This window comes from Lagopus muta, chromosome 3 (genome assembly GCF_023343835.1).
Source record: "Lagopus muta isolate bLagMut1 chromosome 3, bLagMut1 primary, whole genome shotgun sequence".
NCBI lineage: Eukaryota > Metazoa > Chordata > Aves > Galliformes > Phasianidae > Lagopus > Lagopus muta.
This window is the reverse complement of record NC_064435.1, coordinates 4372086-4392343: the sequence shown is the minus strand read 5'-3', so window position 1 is coordinate 4392343 and position 20258 is coordinate 4372086. Positions and strand designations below refer to the sequence as shown.

The following is a 20258-nucleotide window of genomic DNA, read 5'->3' as shown; positions in this document are numbered from 1 at the left end:
GCACCAGTGAAGTGAGCAGGGCAGTTTATTTCTAACATAGCAGCATTCCAAGTCGCACACACCATGAATGGATTCTCATATCCACAAGCCCACTGAAAAAAAGAAACCTTTGGTTTAGCATCATTAAGATGCTATCAGTTCTGAAATGCAATTTAAGATAGTATTCCTCCCCATAATCTGCCGCTTTATTTAATCAATTTAAATGCATGGTTAAAAACTTAATTTGACAAAATTGAATGCATTATTTCTCTGCCTCTGGCACAGAAGAGATTAAGACCACCAGAAATACTTGCAGAAAGATTCGAGACTCGTTCCATCTTGGGTGGTAGATAAACATCAGTTATGCTATGAGCTCTGTATTCTGTAGACTCAGTATCTGGTCTACAAGAGCTGTGGATTTATTAGTTAACACTTTAATTACCACCTCAGCAGCTAACTCAAGGTGGCCTTCTACACAAGCCTCCTATACAGCAATATTTCATGTCAAGCTGCATAGAAATAGTTTACACAACACAGACTCCAGACATTATGAAGATAGAGTAGGGACAGCAAACAACTCCAACGTCCTTTCTCTGTCCTTGTTTAGGACTGGAACCCACACAGGTTGATAAATGCATACATCAGGACTGAATGAGCTTGACCCAAGCCATACAATTGCCAAGGTTGGCAAAGATCTCTAAGATCATCTAGTTCGACTGTCAAGTGCTTGTCTCAGCTGAGTTTACTTACAATCCTACCTAAAAAATCATCAAAAGGTTTCATTTCAGCTAATTAGCTTATCCATAAAAATAGTGAAAGGCAAAATGGTAGCTGCCACAGAAGAACATATGGAGATCCACAAAAAACGATAACAAAGCTGGAAGTCGCAGGAGATGCCTACCATGCAGCTCTGCTGGTGAGGCTTGAGCAGGTCCTCCAAAAAATAGCTCCCCTCATCCCAGCACCGAGGCTGCAGCATGACAGTACTGCCTGCAGCACAAAGTGAACGCTTCTGCCTTCAGCACTGCCAAAGCCCTTCTCACAAATCATTAACACGCCAACCCAAAGGACATCAACGGGAGAAGGAATCCTGATCGAGTATAGTTCACAAACGGTGCATTTCTTCCTTCACTGAACATCATTGTATTTCTTAAACAATTCTGACTTAGCTTCTAGTGAGAGCTACTGAAGTATTGAAGAATATTACAGATCTGTTTAAAGTTGATTTTAAGTTGATTTTAAGTCTACCATCATTTTCTATCAAACAATTTCATAATCTACGGTGTCATTAAGAAATGTTTTTATGGAATAAAATATATCTAGTACTCAAAACATTCAATCTAAAATCCTAATTACGTAAGGAGACTTGGACTAACTGCGTAGATGCTGGTCACAGTGTACCATGTTTTCTGTACAAAGACAACTTAAGACCACAAAGAAGTGTACAGAAGAAGAAAGCTTTCTCCTGAGAACTGAACGGGACAAGGTAAAATCATCTCCAATTTCCCTATCTACCACAACAGAAGCGCACACCTCCCAAACAAGAGTAAACTACTCCAGGAGTATTCCCTAAACAGCTCTTCCTCTATTCCATGCCCAGTGAATGAACAGAAAAGACAGCAAGAAAGCTATCCAGATTTCTCTGCTCCTTATCCAGATTCATCAGTCAGCTGCCACAAATCTCACAGTGGCAAAAATGAAGAATTAAACTTGGTCACAGCAATTAGGAAGAACAGAACTGACAGCTATTTCACACACTTTTACCCTCAGCAACACCATAAGAAAAAGTGGGGGTTTATTGCATCATCATCTAGTTTTCAAATCACTGCATATGAGAAATAGAATTTATATAGAAGACATTGTAAGATACCCCCTGTCCACAAGAAGTGGAGGGTACATACGCAGTATTTATTAAAAATTAGAATTCAGGAAATGCTGAAGGAACACTGAGTACATCAAGATCACTGCTCCTCACCCCTCCTTCTCTGACATCCGTGGAGATGTTAGCTTAAAAATCATTCTCAAGAAAGTCACCGCAGTTCAAGCTTCAGACATAAATGAGAAAGAAAATGGTTTAAGATGCAAACCATTAACCTTAATTAATTTCCCAGTAATATTAAAAAAAGACCCATTTTCAGTGTAAACTGTTTCAAGCTAGTCAGTTTCTGAGCAAACATGAATTTGCCAAAATATGCTAAACTGCTCTGGCATAGAGCCACCCAGTTACTGCATGAAGAGAATGGTATTTCAGGAACTTCAGATGCATACACCTGCTGCTGATGTGCAGAAGAGATATAACTAAAGAACTACAGAGCATCCTTATTCTACTGTCAGCTCAGGTAGAGTTAATATTTCATCATCCTGTAAATTAAGCATTTTTGACAGTACAAAGCAATTGCAAGCTGCAAACACTAACAACGTGTCACTGAACTTTAGCTGAAATAATTTCTACTTTGTCTGCTGAAGCAGATAAGAAAAAAAGAGAAGTTTTTAATAATAGGACATTGAAAGCTAGAACCAACCAAAGGCAGCTTAGAACAAAAGCATTATTCTGTCTAAATGGCAGGGCTGTTAACTCTGCTGCCAAATGAATGCAGGTTAAGGACAGTCCATCTACCTCCTTTCTCCCAGTACCTGAGCCACAGAGCAGTGACACAAGTCAGAAGACCAGAATTACCTTATGACACCTCCCCCAGAGGACCAATTCTCCATTCAGCAGTCCCACGCCTCCAGCTGGTGCTGCTTGAAGCCTGCAGTCCTAAGAATTTCTCTGAAAAGGGTTCTAAAAGCAGCAGCTCCAGAAATCAATTAATTCCTCCCCCTATCCCACTGAGCACATCACGTGGATGTGTCTGGAGTGGCTCAGGTGAGAGTGCCAACATCTAGCTATTCCCATTCCAGTAAGTCCCATTCCATTACCTTTTTTTTCTAATAGCACTGCATCCAACAGCTGTCAAGACAATTCATTTTTTTATTATTATTATTTTTTTTTTAATAGTGGAAAAAAAGAAACATCAAAAAAAAAAAAACCCTTCAAATGTAAAAAGCACGATGACAGTGAATGGCACAGCATGGTGCTTGACAGGATACCACAACAGCTTCCAACACAATTTTACCTACTAAAAATTATTAAATCATAACTGTACTGTGATGAAAATTAAGAGAAAATGTTCTGAATAGTTTAATAAAGCTTCTTCAGTCTGGAGAAGAGAAGGATTCAGTGAGACCTTACTGCAGTCTTCAGTACAAGTAAAAAGCCTCTCTCCATCTTTTGGAGATGCAGTAATAGAATGAGGGAGAACAGTTCCAAGCTGGAAGAAGGGAGATTTAGATTAGTTATAAGGAAAAAAAAAAATCTTCACTCACAGGATGGTGAGGCACTGGAACAAGATGTCCAGAGAAGTTGTGGATGCTCCATTCCTGGGGGCATTCAAAGCCAGGCCTTTGAGATCCCTCCCACTCCAAATCCTTCCATGATTCTATAAGTAATATCAGAGTTTTCCAGCTGGTTCCAAGTTTCAGAAGTACCCATTTGGCATCACCCACACCTGCATACTTAAGGGCCAGATACCAGCCTGAAATCAGCAGCTCTACTCAGCTGTGTTTTGGAGCTTCTGCCATGGTGCTTAACTTGCTAAGAACCAGTTAATGCTCAAAACCTACATGGAAGAAGGTAACACACAGCAGCTATACAGTATAAGCCTGATTATTTAGGCTACTTAACAGTGTATTTTATATGCAAATACATATTCTATATACACAGAATGAACCATGTGGAGCTCAGAATTGGACTGCATCCTCCATATGGATCCCTTCCAACTTGGGATAATGGTGATGGTGATTCAGTGATTCTCAAAAAAATTCCTGATGGTGAACAGAGGAGAAATGCAATGTCAGGAGAGGTGCAGATCTTGACTTTTTATTTTGTATAGTTTCAATTTGTCCTAATGAGTTTCTGCATACAGATGGATGTCACCTGGTCCATCCTCTTACACAAGAAAAGTCTAATCCCAACAATGAACGTTCACAATCTACAAGCTTAAATTCAGAAAACACAATATCAAAACAATAAGAAAAGTACCAAGAACAACCCTCAGCTTTTTCCAACAGGCTTTTCTAACAAATGCATCTTCATACCTACCTTATAGACAATAAGCATTGTCAACAGCCTCAGTAATTACATACAAGTCTAATATCCAAAGTCTACAAAATAGTTAGAAGCTATTCTAAAAATATCAAGTGCATTTTTGAGGTGACGCATGCAGCAGTGAGTTACTGCGATTCATTGAGAGCCCTCTTTCCAAAGCACTAGGATAAATACAAGAATACCTTTTATCTATCTGACCTGCATCCAGAAACTATTTCTGAAAAGTTTAAAGAACATTATCTTGTTTGGCTTTTCAAGTCAATACTAAGAACAAGATTCCAGCTCTCCCATCTCTTTTCCAAAGTACAAAAACACCAAGCCAGACTAACAAACTAATAACTTTACCTCTGTTGCATTTAGGCTTCCGAGATTTATACTCTGCAGGACTTCACTACCTATTTTCCTCTCCAGCCTTCATCTCAAAGCCTAAAACTACATCCATTCAAAATGCAAATGTGTTGCTTCTGCAGCTGTAGGTACAACAGGTTCTGCCACAAAATGGTTTCCATGTTTTGTGTTCCTTCTACATACATCATTAATGGACACCTTGTCTCCTTACTCATCACTGGTCATGTTGGTAGAGGCACTGCATCTGATGCCCTAAGGCCAGAAAACCCCATTCTACCTGCTGAAGAGCTTAGACAACCTTGCTGTGTTATGTTGACCTTCATCAGCCCAACTCACAGACAAACATCCAGGCCACATCTGGCTCTTTTCAACTGCTGACCTCACCAGCCACCCACCACCACAGAGCTCCTGGTGGACTTCAGAATGTTGTGTTATGACCAAGACCTGATGGACCTCCACCCAACACTCTCCAAAGGTATGCAAGTGATTCAAATGAAAGGTGAGCAATCATAGCATATGATTAGGTACAAAACAAGGACACGTATCAAAATACAAGTAATACAAGATTAAAGTCATTCACGTTGTCTCATACAACAGCCAAAACCTATTGTTTTTAAGGGATAGAATCTCATTAAAATATACATGACAAATGACAATTTTCTCATTCACATGTATTGGAGGAGAGGGGAAACTAAGCACAAATCTACATTGGGAACATTCCTACACTGGACTGTTTAAGAGCTGAATATTTAAATCTGTGACAGAAAACCACTGAGAACTGAGGTCTGACATTTGAGTTTTGTGAAAAGCAGAACCCCATGAAATGGGCAGAATGAAAGGTTAGTGTGGAGCTTCCATGTCTTTCCCATGCAAGTAACAGTACTGTCACATTAGAAAGCTGGTTAACAGTAACTTATTTCTTATTCCTTTTTTTCCTCTTCATATTTACACCTAGCCTTTCAACAACTAATGTGCACTGCAAACAAGCTAGTCTCACATCAGTAGAGTTGGTTTAACATGGGAACCACATATATAAAACACACGGCAGTAATGCAGATGTCTGGCTTTCTGAACCACCACTGCATATTAAAGTATGGAATTTAAGATTAATTATCCGTAATTCAGAAATGTTTTTCATTTAGAAACACCAACGTATAAAATCAATACTTAATTTACAGTCAGTGTAGGAGTTAAGAACGTAAAAAATTAACTTGGACACTGAGAGCTCTCAGGCAAATCTGAACACGTCCTCGCTTCAAAACATGTTTTAGGCAATCTTAATAAGAAGTAATGGTAAGAATTACCATGATTTCAAGAACAGATTGCATATGACTTCATCAGACCAGCAATAAATAAAATATGGATGCTGCAGAGATCAAAACCACGATGATTCAAAATCAGATTTGCTGAAGTCTTCCACTGCTGTCATTTTACTGAGAAAAAATTTAAGTTCTACACACAAAAGTAACAATCTTTTGTTCAGATTCCAGAGTCTTCCGTAACTTTCATGAGAGCTGAGGCAAAGATTTGGGCCCATCCTGTAAACTCCTTTGGAAGCGTCCTTCAATTCCCACAAATTTCCTCCTGAAAAGCTATTTTGAAGGGGAAGAAAAGTTCACCTGGATGTAACACATTAGTTAACTGCACTCAACTCACCAAAGTAACATAGAAATTTTCTCCTAACAATTTTAGAAGTTCAGAAGCAAGTTCAAATATAATTTCTTTAAAAAAAACAAAACAGGTGAGGAACTAGAAGGGATGATGTAGTTGTGTACTTTATAACAGATGAGAATTCCAGTTCACTGAACCGTCCCCTCCCCTCCTTAACAGTTCTTCACTTTGCCTACTGTCCAATCATAGAATGGCTTGGGTTGGAAGGGAACTCAAGGATCATCAAGCTCCAGCCCCTAAGAATCAGGGGACACAAAATTTGCAAAGCATTAGATTCTCAAAACAGAACTCCAGTATCTGCGCTGTTTCAGCTACTTCTTCAATCTATTGTGCTCCACTGAATGTAGCTATCACAGATTTTCTTTGCCAGAGAATACCTTCAAGTGGGAGTTTTAGAAAAGCAAAACCAGTATCTTCTGATCCAAATTACTCATGTTGCTGGAACACAGTTATGGCAGCAGCATTCTATGCAGGTTTGTCTGCTGTAATCACTATGGATATGGATACCATCAGCACACTGAGCAATGTAACTGACTGGTTTTGTGATGCCCTTCTTTCATCTTTCCAGGAGAGCAGTGTTTATTTTATGTTTCCAAGGTAAAGCACCAGTTATCAAAAGTGACGTCAAAAATATGAATTCCCTGCACTATGATCAGGATTCTGTCATTTTTCTGTCTCTGAGACTCTGGATTTAGTATCAAGCCCTCTTCCTTAAAGAAGTAGAACAGTAACTGGTACAAACTCTCCCACCATATACACACACATTTCCACATTACAAATAATTTAAGCAACTCTTCCATTTATCTTTGGTTTGGCCTCTCTTCCAACCTTATTAACAGGAAACCTCCGAACTGAAGCCGAGATCACTTCCATTCCACTGCCCCCAGACATCCAAATCTTCACTGACTACTTATACACATACAAGGCCTCTGGGAGAAAGCAGGCCTCTTAGTAAAGCAAGCCTCCCCCAAAAATACTCTGGTCACTCTGTTTAAAAACATCATCTTTTAGGGTTACATTTGTTTAATACTTAGCACAGAGCCAGAAGCACGAGGACTCGGGCTGGATACAAACAGATCCTGTGCTCAGGAACGAGCTGCCTGGAGAAGCAGAACATAAAACTGGGAATGGTTCAAAGCAGAGCACATACGAGCTTCTGGCCATGAAAGGGCACAAATCCACTCTGACTGGCAGAACCACAGGCATGCAAACCTGCAAAATGAAAAGCTTCTCTGTCAAATTTTATTCTCGTACACAGATTGGTATTCAGCTGATAGGATAAAAAGACTGATTTACTATACTGCTCTCATCAACCAAGGATCAGGTTGCAATTAGAAACAGATGAGTCCCTGACAGAGACTTGCTTCTTACTTATCATATAGGTCATAAGTCATATAGGTCAAGACTTGTTTTAGCAGAAATTATTCCTCAGAAAGACCTTAACCCCAATGAATCAACATATTTACTTCCTTTCTCAAATTCTGTTTTTAATGTAGTAAATAATTAACACACAGCCTCTAACACCATGCAAAAAGGAGGTGCAAATTCAGATCCTGTCTGCTTTCCAAAGACAAAAGTTACTATGCAGAGGTTTATAGGGTACATTCTTCACCATAATAAGAGTCCAACTCTAATTCATATGAAGATGATTTATAAGAGTCAGCATACATTAAAGGCAGATGGGTACAACTTGAATTGTTCTGCTTAAAATAACTATGATACAATACCATTCAGACTCCCAGTAATGTTGCTATTGACAAAACAACATCAGGAGACTACTAGAAACTGAAGTCAAAATACATGAAGTGGTAGTATGACTAGAAAAAGCCCACCATCGCTTTTAGACATTTATCTTGCAGAGATCAAAGAGAGTAAACTGAAAGGAAAAATCCCCATGGCCACAGCTATTCTAATTTCTTTGGACCTTGACACCTACTGAGACTCTGCCAGGCTTTTATCATCCTATCCTGAAAGTTAAACCGACCGGTCTGATCCTGAAAGAGGGAAATGATGACACTAGCACCTGCTCATAATAAACACAAATATAATCTAGAACACCAAGCCTGGAGTCCTGCTGACAACCATGGCTTTTTCAGTGCCCTTTTCCTTTCCACATGCCTAATACTATTATACTAAAATAAGAAATGACCTTTTTATTTTAAATAGGAATCTCAGTTAGCGATCGCACCTTTCACAATACAGCTGTGAGCTGCTGCAGTACAGCTTTCACACATGCTGAAGAGCAGCAATTTAGTGGTGCCTACTGAGCCTAAGTTTTGTTAGCTGAACCCCTTTAGAGTGCTCTTTCCCACTGGGGTATCTAGTTTAATGCAATCAAGGTACAGTTACAGACTGTTACTCGCCTTCTCGTGCCCTCTCATAGTCCCTAATAAAGAAACAATGCCCAAGCTGCATTTATCTAGAATCTTACCTAGGGAATTTGAGTTGCCCACTCTATATCTTGTCATAGAAGCAAGGTCTCTTTCACAGCTCCCAGGGAGAAGGAAACTAAGGAATCCACATGACTTCTGACAGTCACCTATTCTATACATGAGCCAGCGGTATGTTTGACCAGCACACAAAATAATAAAAAGCAATTCCTGCTACTGTAAATAGATTTCACGAAATTAATTCAAGCATGTGAAAACACAGCACCATTTCCATAACGTTGTGGACAACACTTCTGCTCCAAACTGGCCCAAAACTCCACTGTGTAGTTGGAACGTTTTAAATGGAAGTAGTTGACAGCACAAACACAGCAAGCAGAAGAAAGCTTTTTGTAAATATAGGCTGCTCAGCTACACGATTAGCAAGCAAACCCAAAGCACTGTTCAAAACAGCTAGAAGCTAAAGAATGATGATACATGGGGAAGAATTATGAAACAAAGTTCCAAACAACAGAGAGAATAAGCAAGACAAGTTATCTGTAGTTATCAGGACGTATCAAGTTATCTGGACATAAAGGTTAGGCTGATTTCAAACTATTTCAACACACTGTTCGCTCCTATCTGTTATTGTGTCTTCTAGGCAGATGAGAAGGAAAGAAGCATTAGAACAACCAGTACAACTTTATCATATGATTTTCCATCAGTTTTACACCAAGGCAGGAGTAGCCAAACACACACATGCAAAATGCAATCACTGGCAAGACAATTCCACGATTTTGTGATTGTCAGTATGGTTTTGTGTCCACTGGTTTTCTCCTCCTTATATTTAGCAGGCGAAGCCTGCAGCATGAGGGCACTCATTATCGCTCAAGTACAACTCAAGATACAAAACCAGTAACAAAAGTCATTAGAAAAGATAACAGGAAGGTTTACAAGTAAAAACAGGAATTTTCAAGCCTTGAAAATACTGTGGTATGGTTTGAATTTTGGTCTTCTTGATGCTCTGCAGAAATCCCCTTCAAGCATTCGGTTTACAAGAATCCAGTTAACACACATCAACATGCACTCAAAGGCTGATTCCGAGCTGATCTTTTTTACGAGGGTGGAGAGAGATAGGACAAGGGGGAATGGTTTTAAACTGAGACAGGGGAGGTTTAGGTTAGATATTAGGAGGAAGTTTTTCACACAGAGGGTGCTGACGCATTGGAACAGGTAGCCCAAGGAGGCTGTGGATGCCCCATCCCTGGAGGCATTCAAGGCCAGGCTGGATGTGGCTCTGGGCAGCCTGGTCTGCTGGTTGGTGACCCTGCACATAGCAGGGGGTTGAAACTGGATGATCATTGTGGTCCTTTTCAACCCAGGCCATTCTGTGATTCTCTGACCTACTACGTGCCCAAAACTCAGATATTCTGGAATGTAAAGCACACCACTGTCATGGTCATTGGGGTTTTTTTTGTATAAGATTGGGCTGAGGGAAGAAATTGGAATTTCAGCAGCTTTCCTTGACCAGTGTTACAGAGCCTTGTGCACTTCCTGCAGCAAGTAACAGGCATTACAGCTTCTAATCCATTAAGCAAAACATGACCAAGGCCAATTACACCTTACTAGCCAGGTAAGTGAAGTGTTCTCACAGCAAACTTGACTGCAAATATAACTCTGCAGCCGTAAGAGCAGTATGTCTATTTTTAGAGAAGTGAAAAATACAGCAGGAGGGTGGAGCAGAACAACCATAAGGAACCAGAAGTATTTGCCTTTTAAAACATCGAAGGTGGATGCAACCCACGTTATTACAAGTACAAATAAGAGCCTATCACCATAACAGCTAAGCACCACAGTCATCACTCTGGAAAACATGTGCAGGCACGCTGCACTTGAGATACTCTTCCTGATCTGAGTAGGTCAATACCCTGATTCCAACAGGTACGTACTTGCAGGGCTGGGATGGTGAGAAAATTGGTTGCCTCAAGCCATGAAGAATCGTTTTCTATATGAGTAGGTCTCAGTATTTCTGAGCTGAAATGGGTGTTTAGCCAAGTCAGAAATCTGCAATTCTCAAATTAAAGCAGTCTGGAAATTTTAACAGCAGCATTAGTGGTTAGAATACAATTCTACAGATCCATCTAAACTGTACTGCAAAGGAATACAACCTATAGGTTCACAAGCATTACTTACTGCTTTATACTTCCCTACTTACAGTTACCAGAAGGGCTAGCAGTAAAACAACTGATTTATTTTGGTGCACAGAAACCTCCTAGCACCTCCAGATGGAAGGTACAAACCTCTGCTTCACTCTGCCTCCTTTACATATTCCCAGACAACCCAGACAGGCTGCATTAAACTCCACTGAGGGTTGAGACAACTAAGGAGAAAGTACTTAAATTTATTTTCTCCCAGCCCACTTACTTCTATGTAACAAAAAAAACAATTGCTCAGGGGGCAACCTCATGAACAACAGCTATCCTGAGCAAAGGCCAGAACAGAGAGCTCAGGAAGGCATTAAGCATCACATGGCACGGATTGCGTTTGTTTAATTCAAGTTCATTGCTTTTAAAACCGTGCATAATGAATGCTGTGGTGACATCTGCCAATACAGATACAGCACAGCAGGAACCCAGCCAGAGAGAAGAGCACATTCTGCACTGAACTGCCCATGAACTCACTCACTTGTGAGCCCAGCCTGCCTGGAAGAGTTTAAAGTTACCATAAGCTTGGTGGAAAAAATAAATGTCCAATGCCTTGGAAGTCCAGAAGAATAAACCAGATACAAATCCAACAAAATCCCACTTCCAGAAGCCAGGAGGAGCTATAAGCACACCAGTGCTATTGGCTTGAAGCAAACACTTTAAGAAATAAGAATTCTAATTCATTGATCTGACAGTTTTTGAATGAGTAACGTGTTTAATACAGCAAGTCTGCTTGTCAGATACTGGTTTAATTCCATTTAAATTAAAAATAAAACCAGGATGTTGCAAAGCATTCAGTATCACCAGTAGGGACATAATTAGGAGAACAGGGTTTTTTTTTGGGTAAAGCTTCATGGTGGAAGTGCAAGCACCACCTACTGCCCACGGTGTCCCTCTTTACACACCAACATATGCCCATGCCATTACCTACAGTCATAAAGCTCAATGGTTGCTCACAGTCCCACCTTATTCTGCATCTGTTAATATATAAATACTCAGCATCAGGGAGAAGACAAAGAATACTTTATGAACTGAAGCAATCAGTGTCATCTACGCATTCAGGGTTGCTGGATGATGTTAACAGAGCGATTTAGTTAAGCTCTGCACAATCAACCATGTGTTTCTCTTTCATGGACACATGCCTTGATACCCCGGGGGTTAAATACAGAACTGCCAAGTACTTTCAGGTGCTATTCAAATTAGTGAGAGGTTTGCTTCGAATGCAAATGTTTTAAGTGCTACTACAACAAGAAAATGGCTCGTGTGAGTAGAGGTCTGAAATGTAATCATTTGATCCTAAATTCTGCCATTTATCCACTACAGATACAAATATTAATGTAAGGTAAGAGGCCAAAGCAGACACTATCTGCAAACTCAACAGGAAAAATCCATTCTGCCACAGAAGGGCTCGAAGAGCGCAGTGAATAGAGAAATGTTTTCGGTACCCAATGAGGTTCTGGTTTTGTGGAACAAAACTCGTGATTGTGTAATGAAAAGACCATCACAGTACACATAAGAGCTTAAATCCTGGCAATTTGAATATATAATTTACAATAATGGTCTCTTAGCACAGCAAGAGACTCAGCACATATTTTTTTTTCTTCCCTCCATTTCCACTGGAACTGTCATTCTGGTATTTGCATACATAATATCAATCAGAGTAAGCAGCACTAATCTTTTCCTCCTAACAAATCCCCAGCCAAAAAATAATCCACATTTCAACATTAACCTGACAAATTGGAAGTTCCTGCAATTCGCACTGAATGTATTTTGCTGTTTCTTTTTACTTTGCCCCTTTTATTTCAAAACCTTGTTATTCACAGGGCTGCTTTTCCATACTGTCTTATCTGGGAAGGCACTGCAAGTTATTTACCTAAGAAACCCATCAATACTCCGCTGTAGTGCTTCTACCAGGATATGACTCACTTCTGCCTTTTACAAACCATGTATTCCAAAGACCAAACAAACTCAGCTCACAAAACACACAAGTGTGCTTTTTGCCTATGACATCACCAGCAGTAGCTGCTCCTTTTAAAAGGTCAAACTAAAAGAGGAAATGTAAAAAACCTGAAACCACAGGTTTCATTTGTAGGCCTTTATATAAAGAACTGCAGAAGGGATGCCGTGTTCTAACCCTCCTCCCCTTTGCTTTGTCTAATTACCACACAGCAATATTCCTTGTTAAAAAAGCCAAAATACCACCTCTGTTATTCCATCTGAAATGGAATTCAATGTAACACGTAAGGCAACAAATTTTGGTCTTAACTGATAAAAATAGCAGTAATTATGCTTTTTGTTTGAACAGAAGTACTTCAGATTTCTCCAGTTCAGCTGACAAAACCAAAGACAACCATTTTTTAAGGCATTCAATTCATTCCTTGGAGTGGTGAAAGTTTTATTTTCCCCAAGGATTTCCATCTACTACTTGTTCAACAAGCACCCCAAACCAGAAAAAGGGAATAAATGAATCAGAAAGTAGAAGCAATTACTGTAAAACTGAAAATTTAAGAAAGGCCAACATCCAGACCATGCATAGAATAAGAAATTATGCCAAAAGGACACCTGGCCCTACAAACGTAGGCAGTCATGAGGCATTAAGTGATCCCCTGTTGACTCCTGAAGGTGAAAATATGGACAGATCCCATCAAGCTTTTCATTTCAGTGCACCAAAGCTAAAGTACAACATAACAGGCTGAAATCCCACTGGGGATCCAGTCCTTGCACAACACAAGCAGCCACACCTGCTGTTGCCAAGCTTACTACAGTCCAGGCAAGGAGAATATTAACCTAAAGCAGGTGATACACAAGTTTTCAGGTTTCTCCATACCAGCAAGCTACATGCAGAAGTACTACTGAAGAGGCAAGAGATTCATTCCGTTACAGGTTAAAGCCAATGCCTAGAGAAGAATATCACGTAACACATGCTCACAAACCAGCCACCACTAACAGTGTAGGAGGAAAGCAAGCTAAGTCAGAACAATAAAATAAAAATGGATCCCTCAAGTTCTTCTAGGTACACTCAAGTGCATTCCAAACATCCATACACAGAATATAAGTGGGCATCAGCAAACAAAACCATTCACTCTGGGAGAGAAAAGTCCCAAGGAATCACAAAACAACCAAAATCAGTCCTGTAATACAAAGAATGCTGTGATTACCCAAGTTCTCTACTCTTGCACGCAGCTTAAGGTCAGGCCCCCCTACAGCAAAAGCCTTGCCTAAGGCAAACTGCATGTACAAGAACTCAAAAGACAGAAAACCACTAACATTTTGCTCCAAAGCCAGGATGGCAGTCTGGTCAGCAAGTTTCCAGCTCTGTCATTTTGGTAGGTGAGAAGACATCTTTTAAGTTCCTCTTGTGCACAAAATAAATACATCATCAGTACGGGCTGTTCTACTTAGAACAGAATCCAGTAAGGAAGGGAAAATATCACTACCTACCTTAAGTAGACCTTCCAGCTCTCAGCAGTAGGTGTTTGATGTAAGATGAAACATGAAATCTGAAATGAACATTCAAAACAGATTAGATTATTCTCTTACAGTAGTCAAATATCCAAAGTAAATAAAATACAAACAACTGATATCCACTATATGAAGATTAGAATCTTCCAATGGAATGAATGACAACAGATAAACGCCAGTTTACAAGGCATCAGCTAAAAGACCCCAGAAAAGCAGAAGCAGAAGCCAGGGGGCTTACATATGAACTGAAAATAGACACTTCAAAGCAAGCTGCTGTCAAGTTTTGCAGGTCTTGTGAGCACGAATTTAAAAATTTCTCTTTTATGGTTTCGAGGGGCAGGGAAGCCTTAAAGGATTCTGAAATGAACTTTTAATATAGCTTCCACTGAATGGCAAGAGCAGCTCAAAGAATGCTGAAAATCCTGATGAGTGATCAAAAACATTAGCAGCAGCCAGGCCTAGAATTAAAAAGAGTGCTTCCCTTAAAAAAAAAAAAAAAAAAAAAAAAAACCACAGAAAAAAACACAAAGAAACACCAGAAAACAAGTGTGTATATCAGGAACCAGTGAAAAGCATTTATTTCCTCAGGGTATGTGCATCACAGGACATTCAAGTCAGTGTAACAAATGCATACATATATAGCTCAGAATGCACATGTAAGACTGTCCAAAAAGAGGTTTGCATTTGTTTGTTTCTCCCTTAAAGGAACTGGCCAAATTGAAAAGACACAGAGTTGAGAAAACTAGCAAAAGAGCAAAAAAACCTGTTTGTTTTTCAGTTTTTTTGCCTTTTGAACATAGGGTCCAGTGATGAAGGCAGAACTAAGCAGAAAGAAATCACATTTTACAGAACTGTTTCTCAGCCTTTATTCACATTAGCTGCTTCTCCCACATACAAAGGCCACTAGAAGAATTCCATGAGAACTGAATTTGACGAGGTAAACTCATGCCAAAAAACAGCAATACCAAAAGGACCTGTGCCAAGTAGCTTAGTTTTGTTCAGGTAAGAATAAAAACAACCAGAATGAACTCTCTTTTAGTACTGACCTATGCTGTAACAAGGGGGAATGGTTTTAAACTGAGACAGGGGAGGTTTAGGTTAGATATTAGGAGGAAGTTTTTCACACAGAGGGTGGTGACACACTGGAACAGGTTGCCCAAGGAGGCTGTGGATGCCCCATCCCTGGAGGCATTCAAGGCCAGGCTGGATGTGGCTCTGGGCAGCCTGGTCTGCTGGTTGGTGACCCTGCACATAGCAGGGGGTTGAAACCAGATGATCATTGTGGTCCTTTTCAACCCAGGCCATTCCAGATCCTACAATAAATAGAAAACTGAAGCACTTGCAAATTCTACATGAACAGACGCAAAAACGTAGATGTCTGAATGTAAGTGAAGCAACGGAACACAATACATACTGCCTTCTCCTTACACCCTTCGTACATTAGCAGCACACAGAGATTGTTTTGCAGAACTCAGGCTGAATTTTAACCTTACATTACACAGCTGTTGTGTAATGTTAAAAGTTAACTTAGTAACTTCCCTATGGGAATAAGAAGTACGGCCAGATTGGTGCACGCATATCACAGCATAATGCCCACATGCAGGAGAGCAAAGTACATCAAATACATCTCAGATTTCCTCTGTTTCTAACGCATAACTTCGCCACATTAAAAACCATCCTGATCTGCTGAGAGGGTCCCAGCAGCCAGCTGACCTATCATCTCTATCAGCCTGAGCAGCAAATGACAGCTTCCCCCAGAACACTGCAGGGGAATCAGTCGTTATCTGGGACAACGTGTGAGAACACAACGATTAACACAATGGGAATGACATCATGGCAAGCTTTTACATCCTTCATGAAAAGGGCAATTCCTCAAGAGACTGCTTGGCAGATTGAGAAATCCACGCGGTTATTGATTTATTTAAAGAAACACTTTCTTTGATATGGCAAAAGCTACTTTTAGCTTCCAAGGCTGATAGAAATGACCTTCCAACACTCAGGGAAATTACGTCAGTGGTACCCTTAAAGCATGTGTTAAAATAATAGCAAGTTACAGCTGTAGGAGCTCCTCGTGCATAACAAAAATGCTCCAAACAAATACCAGAGAAATATTATGTTAATTGTTCAGACATCAATAACGCAAACACCTACAAGCAGAATAGATTTTCCACCAGTTATCCTACTGATTTTCTATATAACTACCCATGTGTGTAAAATTCAGCACACAAACACTGTACCGATTTGATGTTGTAGAGCATCCCTAGAACACAGATAAAAAGCCCTTTGCTTTACCACTACAAAGAGCATGAGACAGGCAGAGATGATCCCAACACAGGATTATTTCATCTCTCCTACACTGAGAGCAATTCCCAAGCATATCCCCCACGATCTGTCTTCGTGGTGCATCTTCCTACTGCTTACTGGTTGACCTTGGGACACAAGAGGTGGTAACAAGTCTTCTGTGCTCAATTCAGCTTTGACCAGCTGCAACCCTATGCAAGAACACATCAATTAGCCTCATTGCGATTGGGATAAGCACTGAACATTTCTATACTGGTCATAAGAAGATTTAATACACAAAATGTTTTGGGTTCATCACAATAGTGTGCATTTATACATTTGCTTAGAAGTTGAAATATCTTACAACGTGGTTTCTTTAAGCCAAAATACACCAGATTTATTTCCCTGTGCTTTTGAAGAGAGAACTTTCCATAGCTTTTGAAATTTCTTTACTGTTCTCCAAAAAGGGAAAATTTTCTATAAACTGACAATATTTAAATGTTAAGTTTAATACACTTTTTTTTTTTCCTTGGTGGAAATTATTCCTTTTCATACTTTTCCCAACTAGCTGAGATTGTTCCATTTCCTCTGGTGTTATCATTTTTTTTTTTTTTTAAACTCACTTTTATCTATGACTGTCTTATTTTCCTCTTTAAATCACCCCTAATTCTACCTACTTCTTTAATTAAAAGATAAGAGCATCTTACCTGGAGATCTAAACCTCCAAGTACACAGCCTGAAACTGGTTTCTGACTGCCAGCTTCTCCCTCCAGTTAGAGATTTTCAACACAGAGACCTTTTAAGACAAACCAATGACAAGCATCCAAGAAAACAAACACTAAATATATTTTAGGCACAGAACATTCTCAGCTTCCTTGTATTTTAGTGATTAAACGCTCATTGATCACATTCTTGAAGGACATTTACCCTCACTGCTCTTTTCTCATCCCTCCGTTCATTTCTTCTTCACAAACTCCCCTCTCCCTCTGATCCCCAACACCATTTCCAGATAACAGATTAATCACCTCAAGACCTACAAAGCCAAAGCTGGACCATTACAGCCAAAAACACCACCTTCATTCACTCTCTCTTCTACCTTTGATCTGCCAAGTAGAGCAACTTCTGCCATCGTGCAGTATTTTTATCCTTATACATGTGTAGAAATGCCTGCTTAGCACTACAGAAAGTTATAGGACACCCCCACTAACAGGAGAGGAAAGATTCCAGGAACAATGCCGGCGCAGGGAAAGAACAAGAACACCAATTTCTGGACACAGTATTTTCTTTATCAGAGATTAACATTAGTTACGGCTATCACAATTGTGATGCTATTATTTTTGCTAGTTATACATGTATACGTATGTTTTTAGATGCTCTTCACAGAATTATAGAACAGCCTGGGTTGAAAAGGACCACAATGATCATCTGGTTTCAAGCCTCCTGCTATGTGCAGGGTCACCAACCAGCAGACCAGGCTGCCCAGAGCCACATCCAGCCTGGCCTTGAATGCCTCCAGGGATGGGGCACCCACAGCCTACTTGGGCAACCTGTTCCAGTGCGTCGCCACCCTCTGAGTGAAAAACTTCCTCCTAATATCTAACCTAAACCTCCCCTGTCTTACCTTAAAACTATTCCCCCTTGTCCTATCACCATCTACCCTTGTAAACAGGATGGACAGCAACAGGACACTTCTACTACCTGATCTACAAACAGATGTACAGACACAGCTCCTCCACTTTGAGCAATAGGAGCAATGGATCTGTCTGCAGCACTTTCAGGAGCAGCACCAAAAGAGAAAATAGCACAGCCCTCAACATACTCTACTAACAATCATGAAACAGATCCTCCTACAAGACACGTTAAAGCACGTGAAGGATGAGTGGGTGATCTGGGACAGCCAGCACAGCTTTACCAAGAAAGGTCATGCCTGACCAATCTGGTGGCATTCTGGTATGGAGCAAAGACTTTGGTGGACAATGGGAAGGCAATCAGTGTTATCTACCTGGACTTGTGCAAGGCCTTTGATGTGGTCCCCCCACCACACCCTTAACTCTAAACCGGTGAGAGATGGATTTGAGGGGGATAAGGAACTGGTTGGATGGCCGTAGACAGAGGGTTGTGGTAAGCGGCACTGCATCCAGATGGAGGCTGGAGATGACTGGTGTCCCCTAGGGGTCTGTCTTGGGACTGGTACTCTTCACCACATTCATCAATGGCAGGCTTGACTGCACCCTTAGCAAGTTTGCTGATGACACCAATGATGATGCTGAGTGGTGTGGTTGACACCTTGAAGAAAAGGGATGCCATGCAGAGAGATCTCAACAAGCTCAGAAAGTGAGCCTGTGTTAACCTAATGAAGTCCCCTCCAACCCAAGCCATTCCATGGCAATTCTGGATGAATAAACAACACAAAGCCTTTAAGGAATGTTCTGTAACAGTCAGGGCAGCACTGAACTCTACACCCACTAACTCTATATACCGATACAAGGCTGAAGCAGCAACTATCTTGAGAAGTTTTGGAACAGTTGGGATACGAACACTAGTTCGTCCTTAACATTGCTCAAGGACTAGAACACCAGAAGAACCTAATCATTAAAACAGAGTTTGAAACTGACACACTGAACCCAAATGCACATGCTAAGTGCATCAAAACAAGGCACAACCACACAGCCACTCAGCTTAACCACCACCAGTTCTGCAGAAAAACACAAAACCAGACTGTTCTAACCAGTAAGTGGGGGAAGAAGGGCAAACTTCACTACTGTCTCACATCCGTATCACATTAAAACCACCACAAAGAGAAAGAGTCCAAATTTACTGTTGTCTCTTGTTCTCAAAAACTACCACTCATTAAAATCAGCTATAAAGAGAAATTTACCAACTTCAACGCTGACCATAACAACACTTGGAACTGCTGTAAAGCAGGCTCAATTCAAGAAGGTACCATGTTTCAGGTGACAAGCATGCACTAAGTTCTAATGTTATATGCACATGGTCTCTGTATTCTCCCTCCCTTCCTCCTTTTCATGCTGCCTGTGCTTCAGATGCTTGGTCACGACTCACTGCTTTCATCATGACTTCCCACAATTGACCTCAACTCTGCAAGCCACAAGGTCTTGCCTTATTTTGCTTTTATCAGCTTCAACAGCAAGGTATTAAAGCAAATGTACTTCATGCACGTTTGTTTTCCTAACTTGCTGCAGTCTCTACCAATACCATGCTTCCAATCTGCGACCTTTTGCTTGCTATGGCATGACCAAGGTTCCCATTCCCCCTTGGAAATACTGCCACGCAATGCCTTTTTCAACAGAAGTAACGAAGACTTGAAAGGAAGAACATCAATGCAATTCCCATTTTTCTTCAAAAAAGCATATCTGAATACATTACATAACTCCAGTAATAGTTTCCTAGGGACAGAAGCTCCTGTGATCTATATTTTCCCTTAGATTATGAAGCAATTGAAGCATTCTGCTTGCTCTAAGGGAAAAAAAAAAACTGATTCTGTTGTAAAATGAAGCCAGTGACATACACTCCTGTCCTACAAATTACCTATCCCCTTTCTCTGAAAACAGAGCAAGGCATAAAGACATAGCTGTTAAAAACACTGAAACAGCATGAGACAAGCAGTACCTCCACTCACAAACCAACTCTTCCCCCTCTTACTAAGGCTGAATTAAAGAAGGCTTGGTAGCCTAAGACACAATTCAACTTTCCCTCAAATCCCCATTAGGATTAATCTCCTGTGCTGTACACCTCTTCCTCCTGAAGCCATCTAATCTCCTTAATAAACAACCAAGTGGA

General features: G+C 40.4%; 1 protein-coding gene across 5 annotated transcripts in view; it reads right to left on the bottom strand.

Moving 5' to 3' along the window:
- Positions 1 to 20258, bottom strand: part of PTK2 (protein tyrosine kinase 2) — a 193840-nt gene that overhangs the window by 164770 nt on the left and 8812 nt on the right. For 4 of the 5 annotated variants that reach the window (XM_048940406.1, XM_048940408.1, XM_048940405.1 and 1 more), the window contains exon 2: positions 14157 to 14215. The gene's annotated coding sequence lies outside the window, so the exon portion shown is untranslated. Of the gene's footprint in view, positions 1 to 13982; positions 14003 to 14156; positions 14216 to 20258 lie in introns of those variants that run through there. The other variant, XM_048940409.1, reaches the window with a different exon arrangement.